The sequence below is a fragment of the Lepisosteus oculatus genome, chromosome 29 (assembly GCF_040954835.1).
Source record: "Lepisosteus oculatus isolate fLepOcu1 chromosome 29, fLepOcu1.hap2, whole genome shotgun sequence".
NCBI lineage: Eukaryota > Metazoa > Chordata > Actinopteri > Semionotiformes > Lepisosteidae > Lepisosteus > Lepisosteus oculatus.
In genome coordinates, this window is record NC_090724.1 from 5,999,130 (window position 1) to 6,015,935 (window position 16,806).

At 46.9% G+C, this 16,806-nt stretch overlaps 1 protein-coding gene across 15 annotated transcripts in view; it reads right to left on the reverse strand.

Moving 5' to 3' along the window:
• LOC102696347 (unconventional myosin-IXb) overlaps positions 1–16,411 on the reverse strand; it is an 81,175-nt gene extending 64,764 nt beyond the window's left edge. For all 15 annotated transcript variants that reach the window (XM_015365488.2, XM_015365496.2, XM_015365500.2 and 12 more), the window contains exon 1: positions 16,055–16,411. The gene's annotated coding sequence lies outside the window, so the exon portion shown is untranslated. The remainder of the gene's footprint in view (positions 1–16,054) is intronic.
• Between the last annotated feature and the right edge of the window lie 395 nt (positions 16,412–16,806).

Sequence of the window (16,806 nt, forward strand, 5' to 3'; positions counted from 1 at the left end):
CAAGCCAATTACCCAGCTTCGAGGCAAGCTCCTTGTTTTACAGCAAGAAAAACCACTGCCGATGCCGGCTGGGAAGACTATCTCAAGGCAGGGCAGGTGACCGGCGGAGATCCATGGAAGGATTTCGGCAGTCACTGGGTGACTTCACCGTTTCAAAGAGATCCTCTGCGTGCAACTTCAGTGAGCCTGGAAATGAGACGGCGTCCACGATCAGCCGTGGGATCTGGAAATCGCTGCTGAAGGGCTGCCTGGCACTATTTGGTGCCGAAGAGGGGAGCAACACCTCAGAGCACAAGTGAAAACGCAGGGACTGCAGGACACTTTTAGCTTGCAGCACCATCCTAACCCCCGCAGAGAAAAAGGCTAAGCTAATGTTTGATTTTTCTGTCCATCTATACCTTCCTCCCAAAACACATCCACACATACAGAGCTGTGGATAAGAGTGGAACACCCTCCCCAGCACGGGCCTAGGATCATTTCAGTTACATCTATGCAGATAAACCCACTGCTCAGTTGCTAGAGGAGTCGGTCAAACTGCCAAGTAAGGGGGTGGGGGTGCTCTTTTGTTCAGACCAATCTGCCTGACTCTCACAACCCTTACAATAAAAGTGCAGCTCAGTTTTGACTCATGGTGATCCATCAATAACCTCTGCAGATCGATGCGCCCATTCAACTTGACTTGAACACCCAGCAAGCGATGCCCTGCCTAGACTCCATTCTCCCGAGCTGGGTCAAAGAAAAGAACACCCTTGGACTGCCCCTGCCCAATAGGGTGTCCTTGTGCCAAACCTGCTCTGCTCGCTTGGGGACACTGCCCAGGGTGGAGAACCAGCCACTGCAACACTGAGGCTACCCTTTTTCACAGCAGCAAAGAAAAAAAAACAGCTGGGAAGGACGCAGCCTTTGCTGACCTCCCCTTTCACAACTCCCCATTTAAAACAGCCGGAGCGCAGGTCTTTCACAAGAAGGAAACCAAAACAGAATGCCAACTAGACGCCCTGCTTGCAAGACATGCAGAGGAAAAGAGCGTGCCGAGCACTGTCCAGCTCTCCCCGCCCCCCGTCTTTTCCCTTTGTCAGACAGCTGCATAGAGCCAGGCTTTGCTATAACCATCCTGGGACCACGATGCTTCTAATTAGGCACCTCTGAGATCAATACACACCCAGCAGACCAGGGAGGAACGCTCTGGTTTACACTGGGAGACATCTCGCTCTCTTGTTTTTTTGACTGGAAATGAGTGCAGACTCTCGAAATAGATGCCAACGCCTTCACTGTCTGCGACTGGTCCTCAGAGAGTCATCACGAACGCCTTTCTGTTCTTAATCCATAAGGTAAGGGCGCCACAGGGCAGGCCGGCCATGAACTGAAGTCAAACAAACATACCTGGAAAACTGGGACTTTGCTAACCCATCTTATGATAAAAGCAGACTGTCCAGAGAACGAGCAGGACTCTGGAGATGCTCAGGGAGATCATATCTTTTCATTGCTCACAGCTGCCTTTCCCATAGGGAAATCTTATCACTAATCCTTATTCTTCGATCTGTATCCGTTTTCACATTTACTGGGACTGCTTGTGAACTACACTGCTGCGCAAATGTCTCTGAACACAATCAGGTCTTAGAACATGTTGTAAGGAGCATCAATGTTTCTCTCAAAGCCTCAACTTGCGTTTTCTACCATAAATAATAACTTTATTCTTACAGCTAGGCTCAGGCAAGACAAAACCTAGCTTGTTGTTCAGCAATCTTTAATCCACACTGGGCACAGTCATCCAAAACAATTCCAGTTACTCAGGGTCAACTGCAAGTGAGCAGCTGATATGAAACGCAACAGTAGCTTATCCATCACATTTTCCAATCAAATCCAATGAGCTCATTTTCATGTGCATCTTTAATGTGCTCCACTCTAAGCATAAAGCTAAATGGCTTCTGTTTGTACTACAATCTACTGATCTAGATCTAGCAGGAATAACGGTCTTAAAACCCAATATTTCAATGAACAAGTCACTCTACTCTGCTCTTTGCACTTTAACTTTTGCAATTTTGTGGACATTTATTCAGAACATGTCAATTAAACCCAACAGACCCAAGCTGCTTCTTTATTTGTTCCAGTAATTATTATTCTACACTTTAGAACACTGGTTGTCACAGAGGTTTAAACAACACTCCAGTCAGCACCAGCAGGATGCAAATCCTTTTATAAGGGAGTCGACTCCCAATCAGTCATTATCCTCCACATATCCCATGGCCCCATTTAATAATACACTGCCCAGAAAGCACAAAAGGTGACAGCACTGAGGTTGGAACGGAAAGGTTGCAGGTTCAAATCGCAAGCAGGACACTCCTATGGTACCCTAGAGCACAGCACGTCACCCAAATGGCTTCTGTTAAATACCCAGCCGTACAAATGCGTGCAAACAAACTGCTTTGGGTAAAAGTGTCAATCAGATATCCAGCATAAAAGTAAATATAAATATTCGGGTGGGTAGCTGTGTTAGCATGCGTAGGCTGCAAAGAAACAAGTAATTAACTATACCTGGGCTGACATGTTGTAGTTCTTTAAAATCTATCGCGTTTTCTCATCATTTAACCCTGATTTAGTGTATAGTCAGGTTATTCAATGTGTGACTTGTTTGTATCCCAAACAAGATTTGTAAGTTGTTAATTAATTTGCACTTCATAGAGGCAGCGCTTATGGAGGAAAACATCTGAGTCATACCACATACGAGTGCTGTGAGCTGTGCGTTGAAAACTGCCTTGTTTTCATACATTTGCATAGAAGCTTCAGGATCAGATGATATGTGGACAGAGCCAATTATCAGTGGTTAGATCAAATCCAAAATAGACCCAAAGTCAGATTTAAATCAGGAAAAAGCACTTTGCTTCCAAGCACCATGGAAACTGTGGTTATAACCCATATGGTTCCACATGCAACATTCTGGGGTTTCTTTGCGGCTTATTGATTGATTGCAGGTTTCAAAGCCGTTCACAAGCTACGCTTGAGTCAATCGCAGGCTGATGTGCAGCCAGTCTCTTAGTAATACAAGGGAGGTGGGTGATGTCTGTAGGCGATACCCGTGCCCAGGTCTCTCAAGGCATCCCAGCCCTTCATCCCTGGGCGAACTGGGTCCTATACCCACCTTCCTGGTAGGAAGGGTGCGTGGAGGTGCGTTTCGGTCACAGGCTCTCGAACCTGTGTGCCAGCCTACATGTGCAACACGAGTTTAACGAGAAACAAACGCCAAACGCAGGCCTGTTATGCAGGACGGTGCTGAGGCGTCATGCGTCTCAAAGCCGAATAGCAGATGATACTTTTACAGCCATTTGGTTAATATTGCACTTTTCCTAGCCTGGCCTTTGCGTTTCAGTCAAGGAGGGCTGCACTCTCATAGCTATAACCATCTGAAAGAGGATATCTGACATCTGGACAGGATTACTGAGCTCTGCCACATGTGCTGGAGTCCTGTGGTAGCAGTGTGAAGGGGGGTGAAGCCAGGTTGCTGCTGGTATATTGGCCAGGTTGCCAGCATGCTGTGTGGCTAATAAGAAGGCTGTTTTATGGAGTGGCACTGAATTAGTGTTCTGTTCCCCCGGGATAAAGGGAGAATATGCCCAGTGCCCAACAAAATTGTCATCCAAACAGTGTAGGCAAGGGGATAGACCTGTACTGATGTAGACTGGAGCTTGTGAGGCCTCACCATGGAACACCTTGTCATCTTTATGTTTACAAGTCACAGGTTTATTCCATGCTGAAAGGAGAAGAAAGAAAACAACGTTTCGGCTGTGGAGCCTTCCTCAGGTGTCGCACATGGCTGCTTTCTTCCAGTGCTGCACACAACTGGAAAAACCTTACTGTACTCCAAGAGCTGCTGGCGTGCCTGTCTTTATAGGTCTGTTTAAATCTCCTGCTTCTTGAGAACAAGGAAAGGCGGCACTTTCTCCCAAGGAAGCACATGAGTTCAATTCGATAATTCAGAACTCGGCTGGAAACAAAAGCAGAAAGATTCGGGCCTCCAGGACTGGAGCAGTGCACTTGGTCAGTGGCCTCAGTATCTTGTGCTGGTTGACCACACTGACAAATCAGAGGAATGTATTAAAAATTTGATGCATACTAAGTTTGGAACTGTGAAGAGTCTTACATTTTCATACGCATGGTTAACAATGACCCAGAGGACTTCATTCAGAGCGAGCAGAAAAAACCAGAGCCCCAAGATGACATGCATTTCCAGACTGAGAACAGGCAACACCTTGTCACAGAGGAGGGCTGGGGATGCTTGGACCAGGCTCCACTGGCTTATTTTTGAACCGATGAACTGGGGTTCTCCAAAGAGCTGCCAGGCGAGATCCCCAGATCAGTGAGCTACAAGCAAACGGACGATTAAAACGAGCCACATGGCTCCTCATCCACAGCTTCTCCGATGTGAAAACGACGACAGAGAAAAAGCCCCACCCCACCCCCAACCCAACCAAAATTCCTGGTCTCAGACCACCGCCACTGCCACCGGGCGGAGAGGGGGATGCTCTCCGAGGGCACGGCCCTGACCTTTCCGCATCTTTTCTTCTTCGAGACGCTTCAGCGTTTACAAGCAGCCACGGGAGGAAAACGCCGAGCTCGGCACATCTGCGGAAAAATCGGGAAGAGGAAAGGGGAAGCCGAGGCGTGGAGCCAGACAGAGGGCACATTGTGCTGGTGCACCCATGTGGGCCGCTCTCAAAACACTCCCAGACACATGATCCCATTGTGGCATTAAACTAGCCCCTCGGCTCCAGACAGATAAGCTCTCACTCCATCCCTGCCTATCCCTCCCCCTCCCGCTCTGGCCAGACAACACCCATATTACGACGCAAAACCTGAAGTGCAAATCTGACCAGGCCCTTCCGGACAGATCCATCTGCTCATTGAGCCTTCCCCCCCACAAGCAGGGAACCCATATGACACCAAGCAGGAGCCAGTAATCAGAGACAGAAGGCTTGCCGACTGCCACTTCCTCCATCGGTGACCTCTGCCTCTTGATCATATCACCATACATCTTCTCTTCCCCTTTTCACTTTTGTTTCTATTTGCAATATTTCAATACAGACCTGCATGATGACCTCCTTCTTAGATTCACTCTGAAGGTTTTCAACCCCCAATTCAATTAATGTGACTACTTAATCAAATTTAACAAATACAGCTGCCCTTTGTTCAAATTGTAAGGAAACTTAACCTCAATTCCAATGCAACTAGCAGACTTTCAATGCCTTGCACACGGGGTTGTTCGGTTCTTCGAAACCCGCATGAATCATGCTTTCTGATGTTTGTATTTGATCCCCTGTCCAAGCAGGAGTGAACCACATTGGTCCTGAAGCACTGAGTTCAAATTCAGAAAGGCAGCGTGAGAAGCTCGCTCAATGAAATATACAGCTGAACGCAAGCATGCGCAAAGTTCCAATAAAGACCAAGAGCTGCAGTTCTTAGCCTGGGGCCTGGAAACCCTGAGGATCCTCCGAGACTGCACAGGGAACCCCCAAAAAAGGAAAAACCCCTTCCTCTGCTACACCCAGAAGGGGATAAACTGAACAGTCAGTTAGGTCAGTTAACGTGCAATTCTATTTTAAATGTCTTTAGCCACGGATTTATACTAATTATATTTTAAATTAATATTATTCCGAGGTTGGAGGGTCCTTTCTAAGAGTGACATCGTCAGAAAGTGGTTGAAAACCTCCGATATCAATAGCATCTGCACAAATCCTTTGAGGTTTTGAGCAATGGAGTAATTGCACGAGAACAAACCAGTTTTCCTTTACAAGGATTTGTTTTCTGCGAGTCATTGCTCTCATTTCAGCACAGACTCGTTAAGGAAAGCATAAAGGCACTGCGCGTCACACACCGGGTGTGGGGGTGGGCAGGCACGTCTTTTAAAAGGTCCGCTTCCTCTTCTACTTTTTCGCACAAACCACCCACCCAGGAAAAGTAAGGAAAAAATAAAACGCGGGCAAAGGTCAGCCAACGCCACTATCCGAATGAGCTCCGCAGGCACCAAACTCTCAAGGCTGCGTCTAGGCCACAGCACCGCGCCTACTGCAAGAACAGCAAGAAACAACAGAAACAAGATCAGGCTGCAGGGCTCATCTTTCAATAACTCAAAGGACGCGATACCTCGCCTCTCTTTCTTCTGCTTATCGTGTACAGAAGGACACAGCCACTCGGCTCTCTCCACAGAAGAGCACCTTCTTTAGGGGCGGGGTCAGACCTACGGTACGGCACTGTACACTACAGACAGAGCAACACCAAGGATTCAGCCTTCACTGTCAAATGCACTGAGCAGCACAACGAACATCGCCGTTTATGCACCCATGTTATGACAAAAAAAAATACAGATTTCAGACCTTGATCACATTTTTTGGTCAACAGCGTCTACCCTGGAAAGACACAACAACAAACTGCAGCCTAGAACGACTTGTATATAACCCACGATCTAGGAGACCACGAGTCACTGCACCGCCCCAAGACGGAAATCGGCACGCTCCACCCTGACACCGGGATGCTCCAGAGGGCAGGAACGAGACGCCACTGACCACCCGCGCAGTGACATGTGGCACGCGGGGCTCGGAGACCAGTGCATGGGCACGCGCTGGTACAACCCCTGCGAGAGGAATGAGATCCAACCCCACAAGGCCACATCTGCAAGCTGGGGCAGAGCACGCGTGGCAGATGTGTTTCTCACACAGCGCCCAGTGACGTCCATGTATGCCACTAACCCAAGACTTGCCTCGGATGATGACAAATTTTAGCTAGCAGTGCAATCCTCCTCTTATTCTGTGAAATACAATTTCGATGCACGGGGTAAATTTTCCCAAAAAAATATGAGACTATTTCAGTTGTGATTTTTTTCTTTCCAGGATGCCTATAAAATAAGCGAAAGGATTCCGGTTATAAAGAATTTATAATGTTCCTGCCCTGAGCCACGTTAAAACTCCATCATTAAGAGCATCACCACATGTTATGGCTGCTTAGATACATCTGATAGCTGACTAATAATGAAAGAGCTCTTCGTCAAATGCCTGCACCGCGTGCTGCCCTCACCACGATGTCATACCGCAGAGGAGCGCGTGTGCTCGAGAGACGCACAGCCTGCTTCCAGCCTCTGCTCCTTTCTCATGCAGCCTACCAGGTGAAATGATTCGCAACCAAGGGTGAGCAAGACCATGAATAATGAACGAGTGTACCAGACCGCTGTCTCGCCCACACCCCGGCTAACCTCCAGCACCCTTCCCAACAGCAGCAACTCCAGCCAAACTCTTCACTGCACTAAAGGAACATTCTACTACAGTGTTTTGTCAATGGATTCAGCCATCAAACTGTAGTATGGGGCTGGAAAGAAATTAGGGCGAACTTTGTCCTAGATGCCAAATTTAAAAGAATAACCCCAAATGACTGGTGGAATTGGAGTCCAACACTCACTGAACTCAATTCACCTACCAGTATCTTTGGACTGCGGGAGGAAATCGGAACACCTGGAGGAAACCCAGGCAAAAACGGGGAGAACATGCAGACTCCACACGGACAGGCACCCCGGAACCGGTCCAGAAGGCAGAGCGCCGAGCCACCGTGCCAAAAGCAGAGTGGAGATCCCATAACTGCTTAAAATAAGAGTCGCAGAAAATAAATCCCAAGGAACTTGCGTTGAAACAAAGAGAAGAAAAAAAAAACAGCACCGGAAGACGGTGGGGAATGAGCCAGTGCTCTGGAAGACAGAAGGCCACAGCCGTACGTCTGATGGGACTGGAGCAGCCTCCTGAATCACACAGTTCACACCCACAGCCCGCTTTTACAGCTTCCTCCCTGAATGGCTGGCAGGGATGGCCGCGGGCACCTCTTGCTTTTGAAGGCGAATCGATCGGGCCTGTTTTTTTTTTTTGTAAAAGGGCCCCACGACTGATGAGGTCTCGTGGACCCTCCCGTGAAAGACCGCCGCCTCTCGGGCACCGTCTGCGTCTCCCGGCCACGGCGCATTCCTTCAGAACTGTGCGGGAGACGAGTCCCTGATAAAAAAATGTGCTTGCTGCGATGTCCTGTTCTGAAGGAAGGACACAACGATCTGACAGTTAAGATTCCTTCCCCCCCACCTCTAAACTGGGCATTATACACTTTAGAGAGTGGGTTACCCGCCACAAACTGCAATCACCCTTCACCCTTGCTCATAAACAGGAAGCATTCTGAAGTGGAAGTGGTATATGGCTGATTTCTCACAGAACAGGGGGGGGGGGGAGGGGGCAAAGGAGCACAGACTGACCCAGCTTTAGTGCCCAGTCAATGTCCAGTTGCTGTTGGGAAAATTGAATTCTCAATTGAATCATGTGCTGTTCTTTCTACAGACGCGCATAATGCTATAATCTACAAGCACCACGATCCTCAGACCAACTTCCTGCCAAGCAAAGCACTCAACTTGCTGGATCACGGAGGAGGAGTGGAGTGGAGTGGGTGGGGGGGGAGGCTACAGGAATTTAGTTGACCAGAAATAATTGGCAGCAGTGAGAATGAGGTCATTCGCAATGACCTGGGGTCATCAGAAAAAGCACATGCTTGGAAGGACTCACTCCCGTCTCCACACAGAGGGCAGACAGGCCACTTCCTGTAATATCAGGCCCACCACACCCCAAACCCGCCCCCAATCAAGTCATGTGGACCCAGCCATGCGACAGCCACATCCAGCTCAAGCTTTTATTGATCCCATTCCGGCAACTCCACAGGGAAGTGCCCTTCACGTTCGTAAAACAAAACCATGCCACTTTGGAAAAAGAGAAAAGGCACACAACCCAGTAAATGTGAATTAAAAATGCTGAAGCTTCAATTCAACGTTGGGTGCCAGTCTACTGTCAATTTCTTCACTTTTGTTTTGTTCCTGAAGGAACAGGATTCGAGGATATGGGAGTTTCAGTGAAGGCAACACTGCCCGAAGAAGTAAGTAGAAATATCTCTTTGGATACAAATAGAACTCCTGATTGCAGGGCATGTTCATGTGCATCGGTGAACTTATAAAGGATGGATTTGCGGTTTCTGCCCACCTGACCAACACACTGCACAGGACAACGGCTGCTTCTAAACTGTCCCACTGTACCCGTGCGCCCACACACTGGACTGGTATCCTATGCAGAGTGCTGTCCTGGACCTCAGTGCTTCTTTGAAAAGGCTCTGTGGTGCCTTGAAAAATCCGCTTCCTGATAACAGATGGGTTGGCTGGTTCTCACTGTGCTTTACAGTGCTGTGCAGGCAAAAGGGTGGAGACATCAGCCAAGCTCCCCTGCTTTTTTTCCCCCCACATTTAGGTCTGGTTTAAAAACCTCGAAATGTCTTATACGTGCTCTAATGGTGTACAATTTCAAACCCCAACAGAAGACACACCCTGGCACATTCCTGTGAACCTGCACTGCACAATCCCCTCGGGTCAGATGCACATTACAGTCCGGAGACCCGTTCACTAGAGGACAGAACCAGGACACCAGACATTTGAGTCCCTCTCTGCTACTTGAAAAAAAACATACCACATGCTTTTTGCTTTTATTCAGGCGCTGCATGAATTTACCACATAGAAACCTCTCTCTGCAGCCAAAAGTGTGCTAAAAGCAAGTGTAAATAACTCAAATAAAAACAAGGCTACTTCAGTTTATGACTTTGTGGACTACTGCACTCATCTAGGCAAAGGAAACCCTTTTGAAACAGTAGAAAACAGGACAGAAATTTTGAAGTTGACACATAAACCTTGAGACCTAATGTTAAGATCAAAAACGGAGCTCCAGCTGGTAGGCCAGAGGAGTTTGAGAAGGATGAAGGCGAGGTCAGCACTGTATATGAAAGGGAATCTAGAGCAGCGCCGCCAAAACCAGCAAATATCTCCTGAGCGGAGACGCTGCTGCAAGAGAAGAGGGCAGGGACAGCAGCAGCTATCCGGAACACACAAGTCTCGACTTGGGCGGCCGCGCTGCCGGATTCTCTCCTGCTCTGGGCGGAGCATGAGGAAACCCCAGAGCGCTCGCCTGCCATGTCGGATTCTTCACCTGCGGCCGGGAGAGAGCAGGCAGGCCAAGTCCCCTCGCTTCATCTGCGGCCTTCACCTCGACACCCCCCCCCACGTCAGGTCCGTTTGCACCCGCCGTTTCAGTGAAGCTAGTGTATTTCAAGCGTGTGACCACCATCACTGGTACCAGCTGCTTTCAGAAATGCAGCAGGACTGCAGCGTACTAACTGCCCCCGCTACAGTCATCACAGAAAAAAACATCCAAACGCAGCCCTGTTACTGACTGACATTTCCGTACAGCGCAGCACACAAGAGATTGACCATGATATAGTGGGAACTATTATTAGATCTGTTACCACTTACGATCAGATCACATTAGAATAAAGACTTTGCATTATACAGCAGACAAGCACCACTTCCAATCAAGAGGGGGCTTAAATGGATTTGTTTTTGTGGATCAGGTATCTCTGCTCCACTAGCTATCCACTGCAGAGCGCCCCCAACAGGGCAAACCGAGTACACCTTTCCAAAAGCCAATTTTACAGAGATGGCATTTTCCACAGAGGCCCATTTCAAGCCCCTGCATCTCCAGACAAAGAGAAAGCCAGAGATGTACTTTGCTACTTCACTACTGGACTAAACTAAGTATTTTTTATGAATACGACACCTTCCTTGTGCTCCGCCAGGCAAGCTATTAGGAGGAGCAGCGTTACAGAATGGAAAGTTTTTTTTTTTTTAAAGGGACACAAACCCCGCAAAGGAAATGATTGCAAATTAAAACCTTTCACTGTGACTCGAACATAATGAATTGAAAGTTCATTTATTAATGACGGTACATTTGCCAAGAAATGATATTAACTTTAAACCTTTTCAAACAAGTCCTCAATGTACAGGCCTGCAACACACAGTGTCTAGATGCATCGTCCCACTAAATGGCAACATTTAACTCTTACTTCATTGCAGTAGTCTGCAAGTAACGCACAATAACACCCTGAGAAACCCACAATTAATACTCCCCGCATGTTCAATGCTGTATAATTGCCAGATTCCTTTCAATTGCTGCACCACAGGAGCCTCCAGTCACATGGCTTTTCAGAACAATTGGAGAATCAATCACAGGGAGGCTCTCTGCAGGCCAGGCACCCCAGCTGCACACTCACAGTGACGTAATCCAGGAGTGCACAAGCCCCAGTCCTACAGAGCTGTAGAGCCTCTGCCCTGTTCCACTCCCAAGTCCTTAATGACTTAATTGATAAGGAAAAGCTCTACAGGGACCTAGAAAACCCCAATATGTATCCATCTGTCCCAGACCAAACCATATCTCCCACTGATACAAACAGCCAGTCCCAAACAGGCATGCTCATCTCCTCCACATACAAGAGCACCCTCTTTTGTGACATCACAATCTGGGGGGAAAAAGAGAAGTCTACATTCCACAGGTTCATCGTGGGTGCCAGCAACCAGCTTCCCCACCATGTGGTTGAAATGGACTCCCTTAGATTAGTCAGGATGTGGCTGGATGAACTCTTCATATCAGTGACCTCCTACAAACAGGATAAGTAAGAACCCCTGAACTCCCTCCTCTGGGATGTAACCTATTTCCCATGTTGAGTTGTCCTCACAATGGTTATCACCTACTGCCTTTTCCAGTCACACTGCTGAATAATATTAGGTCCATTAATGCATCTTTGTAGAACATAAATGAAGAACTAATATGGACTCAATAACACTGCAGGTTTAAGAGTGGGATAACTGCACTGGATTACTCAAACCACGGCTTATTCTTGGTCATCACCCTTTTAAGGGCAATTACTGACTTAGTTCACAGAGGAGGCAGTTTCAGGCTAAGATCCACCAATTGCTAGGGGGTGGGGGGATATTGATTTCTTTTAAAGACTCCCCAAACCTGAAAGCAAAAGCATCCCAAAACAGAAAGAGTACATCTGAGAAAGTCACAAGCCAATTCAAAACAGGTATCGCGGACTCTCCAACTGATATTTGATGGAGCATTAAAGTAAAAAAAAGTATTAGTTTGGCAAAAACTGCAGTATACAAACACGCAGCCAAAAATGATCACAGCTGTTATCCACAGGTTACAGGAAGACAAAAGCTCAGATTTAAAAATTCACAACACTGTTCCACTTCCTCTCACAGCAGCATAGGAGTTTAGCAGGACTGTCAATACACAATCAAAGGCCAGGCACTAAGAATCTCATCCCAACATGCATGCAACAGCATTTACAGCTCTGCCCTGTTCACAATTCACTTCCTCAGGGAAAAACAGATGCTTAAGACTTTTCTCCTCAAAGAGGCCTAAAAAACAGCCAAGTTTTTATTTTCTGGAAAGACATCCAATATCCAACCTACAGTTACTGCTTTATTGATCTGGGGAAAAACAACACCAATATCTGCAATAAGAAATAACTTGGGGGGTTGATAAACTTCTACACAGCTTCACATCTTGCCACAAGATATTAAGAGCACAGCAGTTTTAAGCAATATTTGAGATTCACTTTAAAAAAACCACAAACACTCTGCGTGCTGGAGCTTCTCATTTAGTGCTGTGAAGTCATGAGAACAGAACCCATCCAACCTGCGTGACTGAGTACACAGAAAACAAAACTAACATTAAACGTTAAAGGACCTTGGCAATTGGAATCTTTTAGAGTTGCGCTGGTGTCTTGAAACAACCACTTCCACCCGATCGGTTAAGCTTTGCCCTTCCTAACATGAGCCGAAAAGAAACCAAAATCTTCTGCAAGTCGATGCTTTTGAACAACACGATGCCAGACACAAACAGATTGGAGCTTTGAAGCCATTTGCCGCACAGGAACTAACTCCCAAACCAGCTGCAAGTTAGGCAGCTGTGAAACTTGAAAGACATCTGAAGTGAAGCAGCTTTACCACAGCAGTAGCAATAAAAACACCCCACCACCAAGACAGTAAGGTCTGAAAACATCCCAGATGAGCAGAGCCTTTTTGGACCCTTAGTCGACATGACTAACACTACCGATCCTGGAAGTACATCATCCATTATGTCATTATGTCAATTAATCATCCACTGGTGACAAAAACAGGTAGCAGGCTGGAGCAGAGGTTAGCACGGCTTCCCTGCTGCACTGGGGCCCTGGGCTGGAAACGTGGAGCACGCGTGTTCTCCCCGTGATCACGTGGGCTTCCTCTCGGACGGGCTTTTCAAGGTTTTCCTGCGATCTAAAGAAGGGATTTCCCCATTTGTCTTTACCCGTTGGGCCATTTTTGAGAAGGCAGAACAGTCAGGGCCCTCGGCTCACTGCAGCCCCCATGCAAGTTCCTCTTTTCAAGGAGCACAGCATTTCCTTGTCGAAAACCCCAAACCAAAACAAAGAGAACGAAAACTAAAGAGCTTGCACGCTTGAAAATAATACTATAATGTTCTATACAATATATAATATTAATTATCCTTATATTTATATAGTGCTCTGCTGGACACTCCACTCAAATTACTGTACCGTTATCGGGGACCCCCCTCACCACCACCAGTGTGCGGCCCCCACCTGGAAGATGCACCAGTACACTCCCCACACACCAGCTCTCAGTGGGGAGGAGAGCAGAGTGAAGAAACCAGGTCAGAGAGGGGGGTTATTAGGAGGCTGTGATTGGTAAAGGCCAGGAACACACCTTACAGCTCGTGTTCATCTGCTCAGAAAAAGAAACTTCGCCTGTGATCCCTGCTGCCTGGGCTGGAAATAAGGTCCTGCAGTCAGGAATAGGGATCACTGCTAAATCTGAAACTGCAGGGATATATACGTGGGGGAGGGAGACTGTCACTATATCAGCCTTTCCACTTTTTTTGCCGAATCGGTCCTCAATTCTAAAAATCACTTCATAAGTTCCCAGCGTTCATCACGGACTCAAACCTGAAGGACGTCTCAGCAATTAGCAAATCATGATCTAACCTCGCACAAAACCGGACATGTAACAAGAGCCTGTTTATATAAGGCTCCCTTTTAGAATTGCATCCCTGTCCAATAAGGCCAAACCCTTGCCCTCGTCTTTCTCAGTGTAACAGTATCTTTCTCCATTAGTTCCACTAGGCTGGATGCGCAGAGCCCCTTGCAGGTACGCCCCTATGAAAGAAACGGCCACTTCGTCACAGTATTCACTCATCACACTCCCTGCAGAGTTTAAAAGACATTCAAGACAGCTACAACATTAGGGCGTGAGCTCAACTTAAAGACCATATGGCCTCTTCCTGCCCAGAAAACAAAAAGCACTAAATCCTTACGGACCAGACCTTCTGTTAACCCTCGTGTATAGAGGCTTTCTGAAAAGGACTGACAGATGAATAAAAAAACAGGATGTACTCAGCAACTTCATCAAAGACGTCATATATAATATTAGTGTCTAAAAGATGCCTGTGGGTGGTTACTTTTTCGCGGTATAAAACAAAATGCTGCAGCGAGGACATTGGAAGGGAGAAATAATCCCCTTTCAAAACTCATCACACCCAAAACTGTAGATAAAAAACTTGAAGATGGAGCAACCAGCTAGATGTGCAGTATCGATCTTGTGTAAAAATATGCCCGAAGTTACATGGGCTACTTCCCTTCCTGCAATACGACAGAAATATAAAACTAGACTAACTAACCATGGCGACCTCAAAGCCAACTAGTCATTTAAGAAAAACCCTTCAGTAGCCCTTCGAGCACCAGGGGCTGGTCTTCATTTGTAGCAGAAATTGCTGGGGTGGAGGCTGTACACTCTCAGCTTCTGACACCTCAAAAGACGGAGACCATGTGTGGTGATTGGGTTTTCCCCAAAAAGGTGACTCACTCTTGGATATTTTGGTGAAGTTTGCTCACTGTACAGCCCCAATGCAAACTAAAAGCGATTCTCTGGTGAAACGCATTATTCTGAGAAGGCAGAACAATCTTAGGACTCCATTAGTAACCATTATGCGGCCATTTAAGCGTAACGTGCTAGTTAAGTTTAAACTACTCTACAATTGCAATACGACCAAAAATAAGTCAATTTGTGAGCTGTTTTGTTACTGCCTGGTGTAACACCGTCTTTAAAGTAGGACAGGGCGTATCGATAGCCCAGCCCGCAAAGCGTTAGTCTGTAGCGACCAGGAAAAAAGCAAAGAAAATATTACGTGTATATAAAAGTTTGAATCTTTTCAGGACGCCTGCCCGACCAGTTTGGGGACTCGTCAGTGCTTGGGGTATCATGACTGACTGCTGGATTCAGACTGGCTACGGCCGTCTGGGAGTTAGACACGGATTTTTTTTCCGTCTGACTGTAGCAGCTCTCATCGCGACTTTGTCACCCCCAGTCTGATCTTTTTAACTCTAGTCCAAATATGGTATCATTAGCAAATACCCCCCAGTCAGCTCGGTTTGTACGGACACGAACCCGGGCAAGTTTTCTCCGCAGCTCCTGCTGCCTCCTTCAGCCCGGGGGGTTAGTGACGCGACCGAAGTGCGTATTTGAAAACGTTCACGGCTTTTCCGATTCAATTCGGCAATAAAAGCTGGAACAAAAACGAAAACACTTTACTGGGTCGCTGTGAGCCACAGCGCTCGTCCATTTTCCAAACGGATTGGCCCCTGAATCAAACCTTCTCCTTCCCAGACCGCCGCACTAAATCCATCCAAACAACAGAGCCCGGAGCCTCTGGAAGAACACACACACAGTCGAACAGACGTGTCTTTTAAAAGCGATCAGCAGGTTTTGACAAAAGAAAAGAACCATAAAACACACAAGAGAAGCGTGTGGTTTTGTAAAAAGAAAAAAAGGGGGGGGTTGGGGATTTTTTCCGGCATGTAAACTTATTTCAAATCCGTTTTTAACACACAACAAAAGTCAAATGGGGGAGGGAAGAAAGTTGGACAGAGAACAACGAGACCATTCCCCTTCCAAACAAAATGTCTTTTAACACACTTAAATACGCGACCGTGAACACCTGCCATTTCATTCACCCGGACACCAACAAGAAGGGGGAAAAAAGTAAAGACCGATGACCGACTTTGAACGTGTTCGAGGCGAGACAAACGCGCAGTTTTACAAACTTACCTAGTTTCATTACTCTTGTGTTGGAGGCTTCCCACTCGTTACAAAGCTGCGAGGAGCTAACAGAGGAGTTCCGTCCCGTTTCAACAGAGCGCACATCAAAAGGCGCCCAGCAACATCACCGCGGCGAGCAACAAAGTTTTCCCTGCTCCTTCTCTGAAACCATTATAGAAAGCACATCCCACAGAAGCAAACCGTGTGGCTCGGAAAAGGAGGCGGCTTAGTCGTTTATAAAGTTATCGACAAATACATCCCGTTCCCGACTTCGCGACAAAGACAACTTCCTCCAAACTTCTTTCTCTCCCCCACTTTTGCAACCGACTGGGAGTGTGTGTGTGAGGGAAAAAAAACCCACTGGCTAATTTTATAAAATACTTTTTTTTAATTCTTGTTGCCCGCCCATTGTCGCTCATTACCGCCCTCTGCTGGGTGGAGGAGAACTTTGCCGCCCTCAGCCTCCTAAACGCAATTAACAAGAACGTGTTGTTTTATGTTTAGTTAAGTTTTATTAACTATCCACGTGTTTCGTTGTTAGTTAACCTAACTGTGCTGTAATCTTAATCTTATTTTTGGAAAAAATGTACTAGTCTGGTAATCCATTTGAGTCAGAACTCAGTATTCCAAGTCTAAATCAAACCTGTGTCTGGTTTTCTTATAGGTATGTATGCCATGAATGTATAACATTTTTGACTGCTACTATTCCTATTCATTTTATTGCTTGCCAAGTATCATAAGAATGTTATATACGTTTCTTC